Here is a 21,537-nt window from a genome sequence, read left to right as displayed (position 1 = left end):
TATCCAGACACTTACTAGTGGATTTACTCCCATTGTTCAATACACTATAGTCTGATTAAAATTAGTTGATAATTGACATTTCACACGTTGGAGCTGCGTGCCTCCAAGATCAATCAACATCACGTCCAAACTGTTTGTGAAATCCGAAGAAAAATGCAAGAGCAATCAACGTCACGTCCAAACTGTTCGTGAAATCCGAAGAAAAATGTGCAAATGTATGTAAAGTCTATAGGGGTCAAAAATTGACTTATTAGGTAGTGAACTGACAAAGCAAGTTTAACATTTGATGATGTCAGGGGCCGCATACGTGCCACCAAGTGCTGTGATTGGTCGACAAAAATCGCTCCGCGCATGCGTAAAAGGTTTCAACGCATGTAGCGTCATGAGCTGGCGCACAAACAACCCCGTATTGTTGCGAAACAGTTGATCAGAGAAGCCGCATTCTCCGGCACTAAACTGTGTATGCGTGCTCACTTAGGAACCACAAAGGCTGCTTGGGAATACGACCTGATGTAAAAGTACACGTGTTTTTCAGGCAAAAAAAAAAAAAAGTTATAAATTTGATTTTCACATTTTTATTCAATAATTTTACTCATTATTTTAGACGATTTGGTGAAAGGTGGCTGCGGACCACCTAGAAAGAGCTGGCGGACCCCTAAGGGGTCCGCAGACCACACATTGGGAAGCCCTGCTTTAGTGCATTCACTATTTCATCTCTCAAAGCTGCCCATTCTCCTTCTACTGTACTGCTTTCCCCTGTTCTTGTCAATTATTCCCTAATAATTATTCTCAAATTCTCTACAACCTCTGGTTCTTTCAATTTATCCAGGCCCCACCTCCTTAAATTCAGTTTCTTCAGTTTTAATCTACAGTTCATAACGAATAAATTGTGGTCAGAGTCCACATCTGCCCCTAGAAATGTCGTACAATTTAAAATCTGTTTCCTAAATGTCTGTCTTACCATTATGTAATCAATATGAAACCTTCCAGTGTCTCCAGGCCTCATTCAGGTATACAGCCTTCTTTCATGATTCATAAACCAAGTGTTAGTTATGATTAAGTTATGCTTTGTGCAAAATTCTACCATGCAGCTTACTCTTTCATTCCTTACCCCCAGTCCATATTCATGTACTACTTTTCATTCTTTTCCTTTTCCTACTATTGAATTCCAGTCCCCCATGAGTATTACATTTTCATCTTCATCAACTATAGGAATAATTTCTTTTATCTTATTGTACATTTCTTGAATCTCTTCATCAGTTGCAGAGCGAGTTGGCATATAAATTTGTACTACTGTGGTAGGCATGGCCTTCATGTGCTTGTTGTGTATCTTGGCTACAACAATGTATTCACTGTACTGTCTGTAGTACTTCATCCGTGTTCCTATTTTTTTATTCATTGTTAAACCTACTCCTGCATTGCCCCTGTTTGATTTTCTGCTTATAACCCTGTATTCACTTGACCATAAGTCCTGATCCTCCTGTGAATGAGCTTTACTAATTCCCACTATGTCTAACTTAAACTATCCATTTCCCTTTTTAAATTTTTCTCGCCTACCTGCCCAATTAAGGGATCTGACATTCCATGCTCTGATCTGTAGAACACCAGTTCTGTTTCTCCTGGTAACGACGTGCTCCTGAGTAGTCTCTGCCTGCAGATCCAAATGGGGGACTATTTTACCTCCGGAATATTTTACCCAAGAAGATGCCATCATCATTTAACCATACAGTAAATACAGATTCTCATATAAAATTAAAGTAACACTGTTTCAGTCACACTGGACTTGGAAAGAAGCAATGGTATAGTTCTGGACCAGATTGGCAATAAATGCAGAACTACCTACCCCACAGTCACGAGCAGAAGGTCATCAGAGATTAAGTAATTACAACACTGAGAATGTACACTCTAGATAATAAGCATTGTCCAACTCACCAACAGCAGAGTGAGAGATTACATAATGACACAACATAAGCTTTGTTCATTTACACTACCAATATCTAAGTCTATAGATACTGTCATCATCAGAATATAACTTCAAAACACCAATTAAAAGCACAGCCTATGGGACTGTATGGAGTTGTACATTGTCAACATTAAATGAACTATTACAAAACTTATTGCACAACCGAGATGGAACTCCCATTTGACACGTCCTGCCTCAGCCAACACCCAATGCTTTTTCCCCTGTTTATAACTTTTCAGACATCTGTGATGTCAGACAGACCAGTTAAGTACTATTTACACTTTTGATGATAATTTGTCCCACACTGGTCCTTCCAATGGAGATTCTTCCAGAACACAGCTTGTAATAATTTTATCCTCATGCCAACTCATTAAAAACATATTTTTGGATCGACTGTTATTCATTTCCCTTACTTCAGGATTGGGATGTGCCTACCTGCTTGTTGCTAAGGGCATCTGTCCCTGCAAACTGCAGCTAACTTTTAGATATTTCCCATTGTATTCTTGCAGCTAGCCCCCCAGAAACACTCAGACACAATTCTCTGAAACCCTGCCATGGTGACTTGCAAGTTACCAGCTATACACCATGCAGCAGTGGTCACATTCAGCCATCACATAACAAAGCAAATTCTGATTCTAGTGGCTTAATTAAAATGTAACTATCTTGTGATGCAGTTTGTGCCAATCAGTCATACATAAAAGAAAGCATACATACCTTATATAAAAGAAAGCATACATACCTTACATAAAAGAAAGTATACATACCTGTTATGTTCCACTCTTCCTTCTTATCTCAATTGAGTGATTTGTGTAGGTGTGGATGTAGATAAAGATAAATGTGCAGCAATGGAATTTTATTTAAGTATGCAAACAAAACATTTTAAAATTTGAATGAGTTTCATAAGTGTAAATATGCATACAGGTTGATGACATATAATCTTACCCCCAGATTAGCTTACTCTTTTTTAAGATCTCCCTCAGTGGTTCCATGTTAATGTTCCAAAAGATGGATCCAAATATGCACACTCATGACAGGATTTGGGTATTACTTTGCTTCCAGATGTCTCTAGGTGTGATAGAATCATTACCTGATTCGTACATATTTTCCAAACAAATTTTGAGCAGCCTTGAACCTTGTATCTTTTGTAACAAAGGGAACAGAAACAACACTACGTTAATTAAAGCACCAGAGATATCTTGCTTTGATGTATGTGCTAATTTGACTGACAGTTTATTGCATCTTCTGTCAACTCACAGTTCTAAAAATGAAAGTGTTACTTGCTGATTCTGTATCATATTCAATAACATGAGCTCTGCCACACAGAAGTTTCTCTAACATATTGCTAACCACATCTAGCAGACACGGTACTTACTCTTTCATGGAGTATACATCACCTTAAAAGTTTCTTATCAGAGAAAAGAAATGGTGTTACTGTGGTCTTAAGTCCAAAGACTGATTTGGTGCGGCTTACTATGCTAGTTTATCCATGGCAAGCCTCTTCATCTCCGAATGACTACTGCAACCTACCTGCATTTGACTGTCCTTACTGTCTTCATCCCTTGGGTTCCCTTCACAATTTTTACCTTCTCCTCCAGAACCAACAAGACAATTTCTAGATGCCTGAGAATGTGTCCTATCAAGTGATTGCTTCTTTGAGTAAAGTTATGTCCTAAGTTTCTTTTCTCCTCAGTTTGATTTAAGGCTTCATTGGTATCTCTTCTTGTCTGAACTGCTTATTGTCCATGTTACACTTCCATGTAAGACTGCATTCCAGGCAAATACCTTCAGGAAAGACTTCCTAACACTTAAATTTATATTCAGCAAATTTCTGTTTTTCAAAAACACTTTCCTTGCTACAGCCAGTCTGCTTTTTATGTCCTCTCTACTTTGGCCCTCAAGTTATTTTGCTGCCCAAATAGCAAAACATGCCCTAATCTAAATACCCACAGCATCTCCTCATTTTATGTGATTACATTCCTCATTTTACTGTTGTTGATGCTCATTTTATAATCTCATTTTCAGACACCGTACAATCCATTCGCCTGCTCTTCCAAGCCCTTTGCTTTTGCTAACAGAATTACAAAGTCATCACCTAACCTCAGAGTTTTTATTTCTTCTCTTTGAACTTTAATTCCTTTTCAAAATTTCTCCTTCATTGTCTTTACTGCCTACAGTTCTGAGTGGTCAGCGTGCTTGACTGCCACAACAGAGTGAGGTGGTGCAGTGGTTAGCATACTGATCTCACATTCAGGATGATGACGGTTCAAGTTCACATGTGACCATTCACATTTAGATTTTCTGTTAATTCCCTAAATTGATCCAGTCTGAAACTCTGCTCCATCTCTAAAAACCCCATTGATGGGATGTTAACATGTAATATTCCTTCCTTCCTTGACTGCCATGCATGGAACCCGTATTCATTTCCTGATACTGCCAGGGATTTTTCCTTCCTGGGAGGACTGGAACAGGGTGCACTCAGTCTCAAGACACCAATTGAGGAGCTACTTGACTGAGTATTAGTGACACCAGGTCTCCTAAACTGACACCTGAAGGGCAGTGTGCTGACCCCACACCTCCATTTCGCATCCAAAGGACACCATAATGGCCAGTTGGTCCTGATTGACCTGTATGTGGACAGAATGGTGGTGCTTCCTTGCTTGCAATGTACAGACCGAATAACATCAGGGATAGATTACAATACTTTGTCACTCCTTTCTTGACTACTGCTTCACTTTTGTGTCCTTTGATTCTTATAACTGCAGCCCGGTTTCCGTACAAGCTGCATATAACCTTTCAATCTCTGTATTCTTTCCCCACCACCTTCAGAATTTCAAAGAATGTATTCCAGTCAGCATTGCCAAAATCTTTCTCCATATCTACACATGCTGGCTTGTGCATAAATTTCTCCGGAACCCGAACTGGTCTCCCCTGACATCCGCTTCTATCAGTTTTTCCATTCTTCTGTAAATTGTTTGTGTCAGAATTTTGGAGCCATGATTTATTAAACTAATAGGTCAGTAATATAACAACTGTCAGCACCAGCTTTGTTTGGAGTGGGAATTTCTTACATTTTTGTAAAATCTAAGGTTGTTCTCATATATCTTGGACACCAGGTGGAAGAGTTTTGTCACCGTTGGCTCTCTTGAGGCTATCAGTAGTTCTGACGATATGTCGTCTACTCCAGGGGCCTAAAATTTTGTTCTTTTGGTGTTCTGTCAAATTCTGCTCACATTATCATATTTCTCATCACATATTCCCTTTCTATAATATTGCTTCAAGTTCATTTTCCCTTGTAGAACCCCTCTATATATTGCTTCCACCTTCCAGTTTTCCTTTCTTTGCTTAATACTGTCTTGCCATCTGAACTCTTTGATATTTATACAGTTTCTTCTGTTTCCTCTAGGCTTCTTTAATTTTCCTAGAGATGGAAGCCATCTTTCCCTTCATTTTACATGCTTCTACAGCCTTGCATTCATCCTCTAGCCATTTCTGCTTTGCTATTTTCCACTTTTTGCCAGTCTCATTTTTTAGAGATCTGCATTCTTTTTCACTTGCTTTATTTGTTGCATTTCTGTAATTTCTTATTTCATCACTTAAATTCAATATTGTCTAACACCGTCAGGTGGCTTGCGGAGTATGGTTGTAGATGTAGAAAGATTTCTAATACGCTTTGTCTTTTTATCTGTTTTATCATTTGTTGCCTTCCTTCATTATTTCATCTCTCAAAGATGCTCATTTGTCTTCTACTATACTACCTCCGCTGTTTCAGTCAAATGCTCCCTCTCAAAAATCTTGCTAATCTCAGATTCTGCCCAGCTTCCATTTCTTTAATTTCCTACCTTTTTGCAATTTCTTGTAACTGTGACATAAAGTCACACAGGCAGAATGCAAAGTCTGCCATGACAGTTTTGTCTGTTACTGTGTTTATATATCTAGTCACCAAGGTGTTCACAACAATCTGAGGACGGGTTCTACTCAAAATGCATCAAATAAAGTTTAAAATCTGCATTTGAATTATCTGTCTTAACATTATATTATCATTCTGAAACTTTCCAGTGTCTCCAAGTCTCTTCCATGTATACAGCCTTCTTTTGTGATCCTTAAGCCAAGTGTTAGCAATGATTAAATTATGCTACTTGCAAAATTCTAACAGGTGGCTTCCTATTTCACCCCTTTCCCATAGTCCATATTCTGTTGCTATTTTTCCTTCTCTTCCTTTTCTTACTGTCCAATTCCAGTACCCCATCACAGTTAAACTTTTCTCTCCCTTAACTATCTGTATTGTTTCTTTAATCTCATCGTACATTCATGAAATTTTTTCATCTGTGGAACTACTCGGCATATAAACTTTTACTGCTATAGTGGCTGTTAACTTCACGTCTGTCTTGACTACAATAATGCATTCACTATACTTGTCATAGTAGCTACCCACGCTCCTATTTTCTTATTCATTATTAGATCTACTCTATTAGTACCCCTGTTTGATTTTGTATTTATCACCATGTACTCACTTGAACAGAAATCGTGTTCTCCTTCACTAATTCCACCATACCTAACTACAACCAATCCGTTTATCTTTATTTATAATCTCCCTTCCCAATAAAGGGAACTAACATTCAATGGTTCGACCCATAGGATCCCAGTTTTTTTTTTCCCCAACAGAGGTAAGTCCAGGATGGAATAACAACAATATTATTGTTGTTGAAAAGAGTAGAGTGGTACTCGCCTTGTAGAGGAGACATTGAGTTACAGACAAGCACAACAAAAAGACTGCTGTAAATTTTAACTTTCAGTCTAAAGGCCTTTTAAGCTGAAGTAGAAAACATACATACATACTTTCACACATGTGCAGCTCACACACACATGGCCACTGTGTCTGGCTGCAGTGCCCAACATCAGCAGTCAAGTGTCTGGGAATTGTACTTAAGTGAGTGTGTGTCTCTTTTCTACTTCAGTTTTTTTTTTTTTTCTGATGACAATATCCTCCTGAGTAGTCCCCACCCAAAGATCCAATTATCATTTAACCTTTTAAACAAGATTTTCACACCCTCGGGAAAAATCACTGCTGTAGTTTCCCCTTGCTGTCCACCTTTTGCAGTACCCGTACAGCAAGACCATGTTGGCCACATTACAAGGCCATATCAGTCAGTCATCCAGACTACTGCCTGTATAACTACTGAAAAGACTGCTGCCCTTCTTCAGGAACTAGAACCATATGTTTGTCTAGCCTCTCAACAGATACTCCTCCATTGTCATTGCACCTATGTTATAGTTATCTGAATCATTGAGCCTCTCAGGCAGCTCCCTTCCTCCCTCCCCACTGCTGCCACTTCAGCAAGGTCCTCGGTTCACAGGAGGAGAAAAGAATACTATTATATAATTTCATTTGTGTCAACTAAACTTTTGCTAATTAGTTTTTGTTTACAGGATTTTCATGAATGTGGTTATCTGCTAGTAAGGATCTAAGTAAGACTTAAGCTCAAGGTTTGCACAGTTTTGTATGCATCTGTTACAGTGAGAAGCTGCGGACCATTTTTTTTTCTATAGAACATTGCATGATGTACCCCATGGATCTGACAATAAATGTTCATTGCAGGAGTTTCCCAGGTTTCCTCTTTTCTGGAAAATTCTTGATTCTACCATAGCTCTAAGGTCTTTGTAAAATTTTAACATTTGTATCTGTTTCCATCAGTGAAGAGCTCTATTTATGGAACACTCTGGCTCTGCAGACAGCCAGCGTTCTATTGCCAAATTTAGCCAATTATGGCTTCAAGTGAGATTTGATGCCCCTTCTCGTGTGTGGCACAACAATATTGATGATACTTAGAACAGAGTACACTCTGGATTTGACATTGTCATCTACATTACTATGGCTACAAATTCTTTCTATGCAGAGTCATCACATAAAAAGTTAGTGCATCAAATTTGGATAAAGTGCCAAACTTTCGATGATTGCCTCCACAATCATCATAAGGAGCTAAATCTGAGTGTTGTGAAACTAGCAAGGCTCCCACTTTTATCCCAGAGTGTGGCATCTTATTGGCTGGATTATCTCATGATGGCAACATGGAGCTGGTGCTGACTGAGGTGGTGCACCCTATCCAGTGTCGCTTGCAGCAACCTTCCCCCACAACAGGCAGTCAACTGCGAGAATTTGTCTCTATTGAAATTGGTTTCACATAGTCAAACAGCTTCCATGGTCACCAAATCCTGATACTTTGTGTGTGAGGAAGTACTCACATTTGTTCAAACAAAATCTTTTGTTTATTTAACAGACTGTATTTGACCACTGCAGATAATTTATTTATTTATTTATTTATTTATTTATTCAAAATTCTGTATTTAAGGTGACACTGATGCTTGATGTAGCAATCAGCAGCAGCCTGCATAGACTGGCTAATATAACTTTAACCATACTCCCAAGGCAAACTATACAGGGTGGTCCATTGATCGTGACCGGGCCAAATATCTCACGAAATAAGCATCAAAGGAAAAAACTACAAAGAATGGAACTTGTCTAGCTTAAAGGGGGAGACCAGATGGCGCTATGGTTGGCCCACTAAATGGCGCTGCCATAGGTCAAACAGATATCAACTGCGTTTTTTTATTACGTATTCATGTAGTATGTAAATGTATAATGTTTTAGTTGGATCACTTTTTTCTCTTTGTGATAGATGGCGCTGTAATAGTCACAAACATATGGCTCACAATTTTAGATGAACAGTTGGTAACACGTAGATACATGTACCTTTGTGAACTTATCATTTCTGAGATTGCATGCTGTTACAGCGTGATTACCTGTAAATACCACATTAATGCAATAAATGCTCAAAATGATGTCCGTCAACCTCAATGCAATTGGCAATACGTGTAACGTCATTCCTCCCAACAGCGAGTAGTTCGCCTTCCGTAATGTTCACACATGCATTGACAATGCGCTGACGCATGTTGTCAGGTGTTGTCAGTGGATCACAATGGCAAATATCCTTCAACTTTCCCCACAGGAAGAAATCCGGGGACGTCAGATCCGGTCAACCTGCGGGCCATGGTATGGTGCTTCGACGACCAATCCACCTGTCATGAAATATGCTATTCAATACCGTTTCAACCGCATGCAAGCTACATGCCAGACATCCATCATGTTGGAAGTACATCGCCATTCTGTCATGCAGTGAAGCATCTTGTAGTAACATCAGTAGAACATTATGTAGGAAATCAGCATACATTGCATCATTTAGATTGCCATCGATAAAATGGGGGCCAATTATCCTTCCTCCCATAATGCCGCACCATACATTAACCCGCCAAGGTCTCTGATGTTCCATTTCTCATAGCTATTGTGGATTTTCCGTTGCCCAATAGTGCATATTATGCCGGTTTAGGTTACCGCTGTTGGTGAATGACGCTTTGTCGCTAAATCGAACCCGTACAAAAAATCTGTCATCGTACTGTAATTTCTCTTGTGCCCAGTGGCAGAACTGTACACAGCATTCAGAGTCATCACCATGCAATTCCTGACGCACAGAAATATGGTACAGCTGCAATCGATGTTGATGTAGCATTCTCAACACCGACATTTTTGAGATTCCCGATTCTCATGCAATTTGTCTGCTACTGATGTGTGAATTAGCCGCGACAGCAGCTAAAACACCTACTTGGGCATCATCATTTGTTGCAGGTCACGGTTGACATTTCACATGTGGCTGAACACTTCCTGTTTTCTTAAATAGTGTAACTATCTGGCGAACGGTCCGGACACTTGAATAATGTCATCCAGGATACTGAGCAGCATACATAGCATACACCCGTTGGGCATTTTGATCACAATAACCATACATCAACACGATATCGACCTTTTCCACAATTAATAAATGGTCCATTTTAACATGGGTAATGTATCACATAGCAAATACCGTCCGAACTGGCGGAATGTTACGTGATACCACATGCTTACACATTTGTGACTATTACAGTGCCATCTATCACAAAGCGAAAAAGGGGTCCAACTAAAACATTCATATTTCTGTACATACTACATGAATATGTAATAAAAAATGGGGGTTCCTATTTTTTTTTAAATGCAGTTCATATCCATCAAGATAGACGAGTTTCATTCTTTGTAGTTTTTTCGTTTGATGCTTATTTCATGAGATATTTGGTCCGGTCACTATCAATGGACCACCCTGTATATTCTCAGAACTCTTGGGCTGAGAGCATCTTTAAGGTTTTGTAAAATTTCTTTAATTTTCCTGAGTAGCTGGAAGACTGTTCTGATTCCAAGCCTGTTTAGGACTTTACTGATCTTACTAGTTGTTATACCACAGAATGTAAGTCATGTTATGTGGTTGGTGGTCCTCTTGGATTGTTAGAACAGTATCATGGTTTCCTTGATGGCACTATAACAGAGACAGAATACGCCTTCCATCTGAACACAATCATCTCTTGGTCTCCGTCCATAATTTTCACCACCCACACTTCACTCCAGTACTAGACTGGTGACCCGTTGGTGCCTCAGAATGTGTCCTACCAACCTGTCCCTTCTTTCGGTCAAGTTTTGCCGCAAATTCCTTGTCTTCCCAATTGTATTCAGTACCACCTCATTAGTGATGTAATCAACTTATACAATCTTGAGCATTCTTCTGTAGCATCACATTCCAAAGGTTCTGTGCTCTTTTTGTCTAAACTGTTTCTCATCCATGTTTCACTTCCATACATGGCCCCATTCCAGGCAAATACCCCCAGAAAAGACTTCCTAACACTTAAATCTACACTCCTGGAAATTGAAATAAGAACACCGTGAATTCATTGTCCCAGTAAGGGGAAACTTTATTGACACATTCCTGGGGTCAGATACATCACATGATCACACTGACAGAACCACAGGCACATAGACACAGGCAACAGAGCATGCACAATGTCGGCACTAGTACAGTGTATATCCACCTTTCGCAGCAATGCAGGCTGCTATTCTCCCATGGAGACGATCGTAGAGATGCTGGATGTAGTCCTGTGGAACGGCTTGCCATGCCATTTCCACCTGGCGCCTCAGTTGGACCAGCGTTCGTGCTGGACGTGCAGACCACGTGAGACGACGCTTCATCCAGTCCCAAACATGCTCAATGGGGGACAGATCTGGAGATCTTGCTGGCCAGGGTAGTTGACTTACAACTTCTAGAGCACGTTGGGTGGCACGGGATACATGCGGACGTGCATTGTCCTGTTGGAACAGCAAGTTCCCTTGCCGGTCTAGGAATGGTAGAACGATGGGTTCGATGACGGTTTGGATGTACCGCGCACTATTCAGTGTCCCCTCGACGATCACCAGAGGTGTACGGCCAGTGTAGGAGATCGCTCCCCACACCATGATGCCGGGTGTTGGCCCTGTGTGCCTCGCTCGTATGCAGTCCTGATTGTGGCGCTCACCTGCACGGCGCCAAACATGCATACGACCATCATTGGCACCAAGGCAGAAGCGACTCTCATCGCTGAAGACGACACGTCTCCATTCGTCCCTCCATTCACGCCTCTCGCGACACCACTGGAGGCGGGCTGCACGATGTTGGGGCGTGAGCGGAAGACGGCCTAACGGTGTGCGGGACCGCAGCCCAGCTTCATGGAGACGGTTGCGAATGATCCTTGCCGATACCCCAGGAGCAACAGTGTCCCTAATTTGCTGGGAAGTGGCGGTGCGGTCCCCTACGGCACTGCGTAGGGTCCTACGGTCTTGGCGTGCATCCGTGCGTAGCTGCGGTCCGGTCCCAGGTCGACGGGCACGTGCACCTTCCGCTGACCACTGGCGACAACATCGATGTACTGTGGAGACCTCACGCCCCACGTGTTGAGCAATTCGGTGGTACGTCCACCCGGCCTCCCGCATGCCCACTATACGCCCTCGCTCAAAGTCCGTCAACTGCACATACGGTTCACGTCCACGCTGTCGCGGCATGCTACCAGTGTTAAAGACTGCGATGGAGATCTGTATGCCACGGCAAACTGGCTGACAGTGACGGCGGTGGTGCACAAATGCTGCGCAGCTAGCGCCATTCGACGGCCAACACCGCGGTTCCTGGTGTGTCCGCTGTGCCGTGCATGTGATCATTGCTTGTACAGCCCTCTCGCAGTGTCCGGAGCAAGTATGGTGGGTCTGACGCACCGGTGTCAATGTGTTCTTTTTTCCATTTCCAGGAGTGTATATTCAGTGTTAGCAAATTTCTCTTCTTCAGAAACACTTTTCTTGCCATTGCCAGTCTACATTTTATATCCTCTTTGCTACAGCCATCATCAGTCATCTTGTTGCCTGAATAGCAAAACTCATCTACTACTTTAAGTTTTTTGTTTCCAAATCTAATTTCCATAGCATTGCCTAATTTAATTCAACTACATTCCATTATCCTTTTTTTGCTTTTGTTGATGTTCATCTTATATCCTCCTTTCAAGATGCAGTCCATTCGTTCAAGTGCTCTTCCAAGTCCTTTACTGCCTCTGACAGAATTACAATGTCTGGGCAAACCTCCAAGTTTCTATTTCTTCTCCCTGAAACACCCTGAACTTTAACTCCTACTCTATATTTTTCTTTTGTTTCCTTTGTTTCTTGTTCAGTTTACATACGGAATAACATTGAGGATATGCTACAATGCTGTCTCACCCCCTTCTCAGCCACTGCTTCCCTTTCATGCCCCTCAACTCTCTTAGAACTGATGTATGGTCTTTAGTTTCTGTACAAGTTGTAAATAGCATACCACTGCCTGTATTTTACTCCTGCTTTCTTCAGAATTTCAAAGAGAGTATTCCAGTCAATATTGTCAAATGCTTTCCTTTCCTTAACCTATCTTCTAAGTTAATTCATAGTGTCAGTATTGCCTCACATGTTCCTACATTTCTCCGGAATCCAAACTGATCTTCCCTGAGGTCTGCTTCTACCAGTTTTTCAATCCTTCTGTAAAGAATTCATGTTAGTATTTTGCAAATGTTACTTATTAAACTGATTGGATTGTTCAATAATTTTCACACCTGCTTTTTTAGGAATTAGAATTACTACATTCTTGTTGAAGTGTGAGGGTATTTAACCTGTCTTCATACATCTTGCTCACCAGATGGAAGAGTATTGTCATGGCTGGCTGTCAGTAGCTCTGACAGAAAATCATCTGCTCCCAGGGCCATGTTTCAACTTAGATCTTTTAGGGGTTTGTCAAATTCCTCTCACAATATGATATCTCCCGTCTCATCTTCATCTGTGCCTTTCCCCATTTCTATAATAATTCCTTCATCTCCCTTGTATAACCTGTCTACATCTCCTTCCACTTTTCAGCTTTCCATACTTTGCTAAGGGTTGATTTACCATCTGAGCTCTTGATATTTCAGGTGGTTCTCTTTTCCCCAAAGGCCTGATTAAATTATCTAACATTCCACAGTCCAATCCTTAGAAAGCCAGTTTTGTTTCTCCTGATGGCAACATCCTCCTGAGTAGTCCCTGTCTGGAAATCCGAATGAGGTACTATTTAACTTCCAGAATAGTTCACCCAAGAGGATGCCACTGTCATTTAACCGTACCGTAGAGTTCCATGTCCTTAGGAAAAATTAAACCTAAAGTGTCCCCTTGCTTTCAGTCATTTGTAGTACCAACACAACAAAGCCATTTTGGTGATGTAAACAAGGCCAGATCAGTCATTCCCTACTGTTGCCCCTGCAACTACTGAAAAGGCCACTGAAATTAAGTGGTCATGAAAGTGTGATGAAACAGTTTCAAAATTTCAGGGAAGAGGCAGATGTGATGGACAGAAAGTTACCTTTCCTATATGTGTTGGTCAGATGGACGACCGGCCATTCTGTGAACAATTGAAGTTTCAAAGTAGATGTTTTCCTCTAACATCAGTTCGATGTCATTTCTGAAGATAGAGAGTAATTTCTAGTTTAATTTATTTAATCTGCATCTACATCTATGCTCTCCAGACTACCACAAAGTGTATGGCAGAGGGTATGTTCCATTGTACCAGTTATTAGGGTGTCTTTCCATTGAATTTAAGTATGGGTTGTAGAAAGAATGATTGTTTGAATGACTCTGTGTGTGTTATAATTATTCTAATCGTATCTTCATGATCCCTATGTGAGCAATATATTGGGGGCTTTAATATGTTTGTAGAATTATCATTTAAAGTTAGTTCTTGAAACTTTGTTAGCAGACTTTCTGGGGATAGTTTACATCTGTCTTTAAGAGTCTGCCAGTGGAGTTTCTTCAGCATCTCTGTGACACTTTCTCATGAATCAAAAAACCTGTGATGATTCATGCTGCTCGTTTTTGTATACATTCAACATCCCCTGTTAGTTCTACTGGGTATGGGTCCCACACACTTGAGCAATATTCTAGAACTGGTCGCACAAATGATTTGTAAGCAATCTCTTTTGAAGATTGGTTGCACTTATCAGTTGTTGTTGTTGTGGTCTTCAGTCCTGAGACTGGTTTGATGCAGCTCTCCATGCTACTCTATCCTGTGCAAGCTTCTTCATCTCCCAGTACCTACTGCAACCTACATCCTTCTGAATCTGCTTAGTGTATTCATCTCTTGGTCTCCCTCTATCATTTTTACCATCCACACTGCCCTCCAATACTAATTTGGTGATCCCTTGATGCCTCAGAGCCTGTCCTACCAACCGATCCCTTCTTCTGGTCAAGATGTGCCACAAACTTCTCTTCTCCCCAATCCTATTCAATACTTCCTCATTAGTTATGTGATCTACCCACCTAATCTTCAGCATTCTTCTGTAGCACCACATTTCAAAAGCTTCTATTCTCTTCTTGTCCAAACTATTTATCGTCCATGTTTCATTACCATACATGGCTACACTCCATACAAATACTTTCAGAAATGACTTCCTGACACTTAAATCTATACTCGATGTTAACAAATTTCTCTTCTTCAGAAACGCTTTCCTTGCCATTGCCAGTCTACATTTTATATCCTCTCTACTTCGACCATTATCAGTTATTTTGCTCCCCAAATAGCAAAACTCCTTTAAGTGTCTCATTTCCTAATCTAATTCCCTCAGCATCACCCGACTTAATTCGACTACATTCCATTATCCTCGTTTTGCTTTTGTTGATGTTCATCTTATATCCTCCTTTCAAGACACTATCCATTCTATTCAACTGCTCTTCCAAGTCCTTTGCTGTCTCTGACAGAATTACGATGTCATCGGCGAACCTCAAAGTTTTTATTTCTTCTCCATGGATTTTAATACCTACCCCGAATTTTTCTTTTGTTTCCTTTACTGCTTGCTCAATATACAGATTGAATAACATCGGGGAGAGGCTACAACCCTGTTTTACTCCCTTCCCAACAACTGCTTCCCTTTCATGTCCCTCGACTCTTATAACTGCCATCTGGTTTCTGTACAAATTGTAATTAGCCTTTTGCTCCCTGTATTTTACCCCTGCCAGCTTTAGAATTTGAAAGAGAGTATTCCAGTCAACATTGTCAAAAGCTTTCTCTAAGTCTACGAATGCTAGAAACGTAGGTTTGCCTTTCCTTAATCTTTCTTCTAAGATAAGTCGTAAGGTCAGTATTGCCTCACGTGTTCCAGTATTTCTACGGAATCCAAACTGATCTTCCCCGAGGTCAGCTTCTACTAGTTTTTCCATTCGTCTGTAAAGAATTCGTGTTAGTATTTTGCAGCTGTGGCTTATTAAACTGATTGTTCGGTAATTTTCACATCTGTCAACACCTGCTTTCTTTGGGATTGGAATTATTATATTCTTCTTAAAGTCTGAGGGTATTTCGCCTGTCTCATACATCTTGCTCACCAGATGGTAGAGTTTTGTCAGGACTGGCTCTCCCAAGGCCGTCAGTAGTTCCAGTGGAATGTTATCTACTCCGGGGGCCTTATTTCGACTCAGGTCTTTCAGTGCTCTGTCAAACTCTTCACGCAGTATCGTATCTCCCATTTCATCTTCATCTACATCATCTTCCATTTCCATAATATTTTCCTCAAGTACATCGCCCTTGTATAGACCCTCTATATACTCCTTCCACCTTTCTGCTTTCCCTTCTTTGCTTAGAACTGAGTTTCCATCTGAGCTCTTGATGTTCATACAAGTGGTTCTCTTATCTCCAAAGATCTCTTTAATTTTCCTATAGGCAGTATCTACCTTACCCCTAGTGAGATAAGCCTCTACATCCTTACATTTGTCCTCTAGCCATCCCTGCTTAGCCATTTTGCACTTCCTGTCGATCTCATTTTTGAGACGTCTGTATTCCTTTTTGCCTGCTTCATTTACTGCATTTTTATATTTTCTCCTTTAATCAATTAAATTCAATATTTCTTCTGTTACCCAAGGATTTCTACCAGCCCTCGTCTTTTTACCTACTTGATCCTCTGCTGCCTTCAGTACTTCATCCCTCAAAGCTACCCATTCTTCTTCTACTGTATTTGTTTCCCCCATTCCTGTCAATTGTTCCCTTACGCTCTCCCTGAAACTCTGTACAACCTCTGGTTCTTTCAGTTTATCCAGGTCATATCTCCGTAAGTTCCCTCCTTTTTGCAGTTTCTTCAGTTTTAATCTACAGGTCATAACCAATAGATTGTGGTCAGAGTCCACATCTGCCCCTGGAAATGCCTTACAATTTAAAACCTGGTTCCTAAATCTCTGTCTTACCATTATATAATCTATCTGATACCTTTTAGTATCTCCAGGGTTCTTCCATGTATACAACCTTCTTTCATGATTCTTAAACCACGTATTAGCTGTGATTAAGTTGTGCTCTGTGCAAAATTCTACCAGACGGGTTCCTCTTTCATTTCTTAGCCCCAATCCATATCCACCTACTAGGTTTCCTTCTCTCCCTTTTCCTACTGCCAAATTCCAGTCACCCATGACTATTAAATTTTCATCACCCTTTACTATCTGAATAATTTCTTTTATTTCATCATACATTTCTTCAATTTCTTCGTCATCTGCAGAGCTAGTTGGCATATAAACTTGTACTACTGTAGATGGTGTGGGCTTCGTATCTATCTTGGCCACAATAATGCATTCACTATGCTGTTTGTAGTAGCTTACCCGCATTCCTATTTTCCTATTCATTATTAAACCTACTCCTGCATTACCCCTATATGATTTTGTGTTTATAACCCTGTAGTCACCTGACCAGAAGTCTTGTTCCTTACCAGTATTCTACCAATAAACTGAAGTCTACCACCTACTTTACCCATGACTGAGCCTATGTGATCATTCCATTTCATATTCCTATAAGAGTATTACATCCAGGTATTTGTGCAAGTCAGCTGATTCCAACAGTGACTTATTGATAGTTATAGGGTACTATGTTTTTTCACTTGGTGAAGTGCACAATTTTTACATTTTTCAACATTTAAAGCAAGATGCCAATCTTTGCACCACTCTGAAGACTGACTGAATATTTATGGTGCTCCTTTTTTCTGGTGTACCTCATTATTATAGATAACTGCATCATTTGCAAAAAGCCTAAGGTTGCTATTAATATTGTCTGCAGGGTTATTAATATACAATATGAACAGCAAGTTTCCCACTGCACTTCCCTGGGACACATCCAATGTTACTTCTACATCTGATGACAACTCTCCATCCAAAATAATATGCTGCGCTCTCCATACCAAAATGTTCTCAATCCCGTCCCAAGTTTCACTTGGTACACTACATGATCATACTTCTGACAATAAGCATAGGTGTGATACTGAGTGAAATGGTTTCTAGAAATAAAGAGATTCTGGATCTATCTGGCTGCCTTGATCAAAAACTTTGTGTATGTCTTGTGAGTAAAGTGCAAGTTGAGTTTCACATGATTGATGTATTCGGAATCCATGCTGGTTGACATGGAGGAGGTCTTTCTTTTTGAGATAACTCATTATGTTTGAGCTCAAATATGTTCTACAAAAATTTATGTTAAGGATACTGGACAGTAGTTTTGTGGATCACTTCTACTACCCTTCTTGTAGATGGGAGGGGATAACTTAGCCACAAATTCAGCATAGAAAGTGATAGGGATTCCATCGGGCCCTACCACTTTGTTCAGTTTCAACAATTTTATTTATGTATTTAGATTTTTTGCTCAGAGTCATCAATATGATGGCTTTTGCAAATGTCAAGCACAACTACAAACATAAAATATATTTAGATCTTAGCCTTACATGTAGTAATTAAACAGTAAATTGATGCTTGCCAAAATACATTACATCTTACACATATTAATACAGTCAATTATTTTTATAAATTATTTTACAGCTCTTAAACTTAACCATTTAAAATTTTTTGAGTGAATAGACACACCTTTCAATTAAGAATTCTTTTAGATTTGATTTCAATTGCTTTTTATTACTGTTTTTCATGGACTCTGGTGGTTTATTATACCATATCAGTAATAATACTTATTTCGCTCATTTTTCAGTTGGTATGAGAATAAAATTGGGGTAATTCTCTTGGGTTTTCCTGTGTAAAGGGTTATTTGGAAATGGAATTAAGCACTTCAGCTTTTGCTTTGGTGCCCTCAATTTCAGTTCCAGTTCCTGTCTCATTTGCTATGGACTTGACACTAACTTTGATGCTACTAACAGCCTTTACATACAACCAGAATTTCTTTGGATTTTGTGAGAGATCACTTGACAATATTCTGCTATGGTAGTCACATTGCTCTCTTGACAGCCAAACAATTTTCATTCAAAATCTTTTTTTCACAACTATTATGCAGAAATATCTGTTTCTTTAGAGCAGGGTTTCCCAACATGTGGTCTGCGGACCCCTTAGGACTCCGCCGGCTCTTTCTAGGGGGACCATGGCAACCCTTCACCAAATCGTGTAAAATAATGAGTAAAATTAATGAATAAAAAGTGTGAAAATCAAATTCAATACTTTTTTTTCGTGTGAAAAAAATGTGTACTTCACTTCAGGTCATATTCACAAGCAGCTTTTGCAGTTCCTAAGTGAGAACGCATACACAGTATTGTGCCGGAGAATGCGGCTTCTCTGATCGACTGTTTCGCAACAATACGGGGGTTGTTCAAATAACAAGGCCTTCTCAACTAGAGCCAGGAACCGGGAAGTGGATAAAGAAGAGAGAGCGCCAGCCAAGTCTCTAGCTTTTCTTCCCTTCATTGGTAATATCTCTTTTAAAATGGCAAGGATTCTTAATACTTTTCATGTGAAAGTTGTTTTTCTTCCGCCTTCTAAGATTTCAGATTTGCTGGGTTCAGTGAAGGATGATCTGTTGCTGCGGAAGGCGGGAGTTTACAAAATACTGTGTCAATGTGGTATGGCCTATATAGGACAGACAACACGTACTGTGGAAGAGCGTTGTACAGAACATCAACGTTACACTCGTCTACTGAAACCCAGTAAATCTGCAGTTGCGGAACATTGTATTTCTAACGGACATTCAATGGAGTACGACAAAACTTCGATTTTGGCCACAGCAACAACTTTTTGGGACTCCATTATTAAAGAATCCGTTGAAATACGCATTGCTGAAAATTTAATGAACCGGGACAGTGGTTACCAATTGAATAATGCATGGAATCCCGTCATCACAGAAATTTTCTCGAGACGAAGACGCCAGAAGACATCAATACCTGCGGCCAGCGACAATAGCGACAGCACCTGAGTTTCGCAGTTCCACCAACGAGGGCGCTGTTGCTGGGCGGTGTGGTTCTTCTGTCTCCGCGACTGCAATGCATGCGCGGCAGTACTATCAGCGCACTATATTAGACGGAACGGAGAACGTCTTCGTCAGTCCTCGTTCAGCTCACCTGAAGATGGCTGGCAGTTGTCCAGCCGAAATATCGTGCGAAGAAGTTTACGACGACCGGCTGCAAGCCAGAAATCTATTTGAACAATTGATTCTCCGGGAAAATTTCAAATTTTAGAATACGGGGGTCGTTTGTGAGCCGGCTCACAGTGGTAGATGCGCTGAAACCTTTTACGCATGCGTGGAGCGAGCTTTGTCAACCAACCAACCAACCACAGCACTCGCTGGCACGTATTGCAGCCCCAGGCATCATTTAAACTTGCTTTGTCAGTGCACTACCTATTTCATAAGTTGATTTTTGACCTTCAATTTGTTTTCATTTACCTCTAAACCAAAGTCTATTGATACATCGTGGAGGGGGGGGGGGGGGGAGGGGTTCATTGGGAACAGACTAGGGGTGCGCCATGGATTTTCGACTGAAGAAGGGGTCCACCAGCTGGAAAGGTTGGGAAGCCCTACTTTAGAGGAATCTTTACAGGGACTGTATACCATGTAGGTTCCCTCCCATTATGAGCGGTCCTACTTGGAACATATCCATCCAGTGCATGGTCAACTGTTCTTTTAAACCTGGGCCTTAGTTCCTCTGCATGCTCCTACCCTTTGCTGAAAGTTCATTGGGCTATAAGAGTTCTGATTTTTTGTCTAGTTTACTGAATGTATATACTGTACCTTTCTGTTTGTTTTTGTTGTCTTTTGTACTTTGATAATCATTGTTGCCACAACTGAGTCATGATCACTGATACCAGAGTAATTGTGGACATCCTCAAAGAGTTCAGGTGTGTTTGTTTGCATTAGATCCAATATATTTTCATCATGAGTGGAGTTCCTAACTATGTTTTCTAGGTAGTTTTGAGAGAAGTCATTTAGAAAGTTACATAGGATGTCTTATCAAGCCCATCACAAACAAATCTGTAATTTTCTCAATTAATTGTTGGATGATTAAAGTCTCCACCAATGATTACAGTATAATTCTTACTTACATACAGGTGAACTGAGGTTTTCTCTAAAATGTTTGGTTACATCAAGAGATGAGTCTGGTGGGCAATAGAAGGATCCAACTGTTGTTTTATGTGCATCCCAGATACTGAGTTTTGCTCATACAATGTCACATGCAGCTTCAATTTCTACCTCAGTTGAATTGATTTTCTTGTCCATTGCGACAAATACACTGCCTCCAATTCTCATTTGCTATTATTTTGATATACACTTAAATTTTTCTAAAAAATCTCATGCTGTCAGTTTCAGGTTTGAACCAGATTTCTGTACCTAGTATTATGTAAACTTCAGTGTTTTTCAGGAGTGCTTCAAACTCTGGTACTCTGTTGCAAAGTCTTTAGGACTTTAATACTCTAACCTGTGGGAGGTATTTCTTTTGATCTTACTCTGATACTTCTGGGTTTCCTACAATTGCCATTTTCTGGATTGTATGGAGAGTTACCTAATCTAAAGAATGACATGGAGTCAGCTACCTGAGCAGTAGCCTCAGACGTGCAGTGTACACCTGATGCATTTAGGGGGGCCCTACAGTTCTCAACCCTATGGCGTAAGCCCAGGAAGTCTCAGCATAGCTTTTGAAGTCTCTGGCTCAGTACCTCAATTAGACTCAGAACCAAAGGGTCACAGCCAATTCTGCAGACAACACTGCAAATTGTAAGCTTCATTGAGACTCCTTGTGGAAGGCTGACCTTCTCAACCTTCTCTCCCAGTCATTGGAATGCTCCAGGTATAACCTCGGAATGCTGACGTCAGGTATCATTTGTTCCAATTTGCACCACTATCTGTAGCTGGTTGCACCCTGTTCTG

General features: G+C 40.5%; 1 protein-coding gene across 1 annotated transcript in view; it reads left to right on the top strand.

The window, feature by feature from the left end:
• LOC126355725 (WD repeat-containing protein 91) overlaps nt 1-21,537 on the top strand; it is a 219,661-nt gene that overhangs the window by 172,421 nt on the left and 25,703 nt on the right. The gene's annotated exons all lie outside the window — the stretch shown is intronic.

The sequence above is a fragment of the Schistocerca gregaria genome, chromosome 3 (genome assembly GCF_023897955.1).
Source record: "Schistocerca gregaria isolate iqSchGreg1 chromosome 3, iqSchGreg1.2, whole genome shotgun sequence".
In the NCBI taxonomy this organism is placed as follows: Eukaryota; Metazoa; Arthropoda; class Insecta; order Orthoptera; family Acrididae; genus Schistocerca; species Schistocerca gregaria.
The sequence above is the reverse complement of the archived record's forward strand: the minus strand, read 5'-3'. Positions and strand labels throughout refer to the sequence as shown.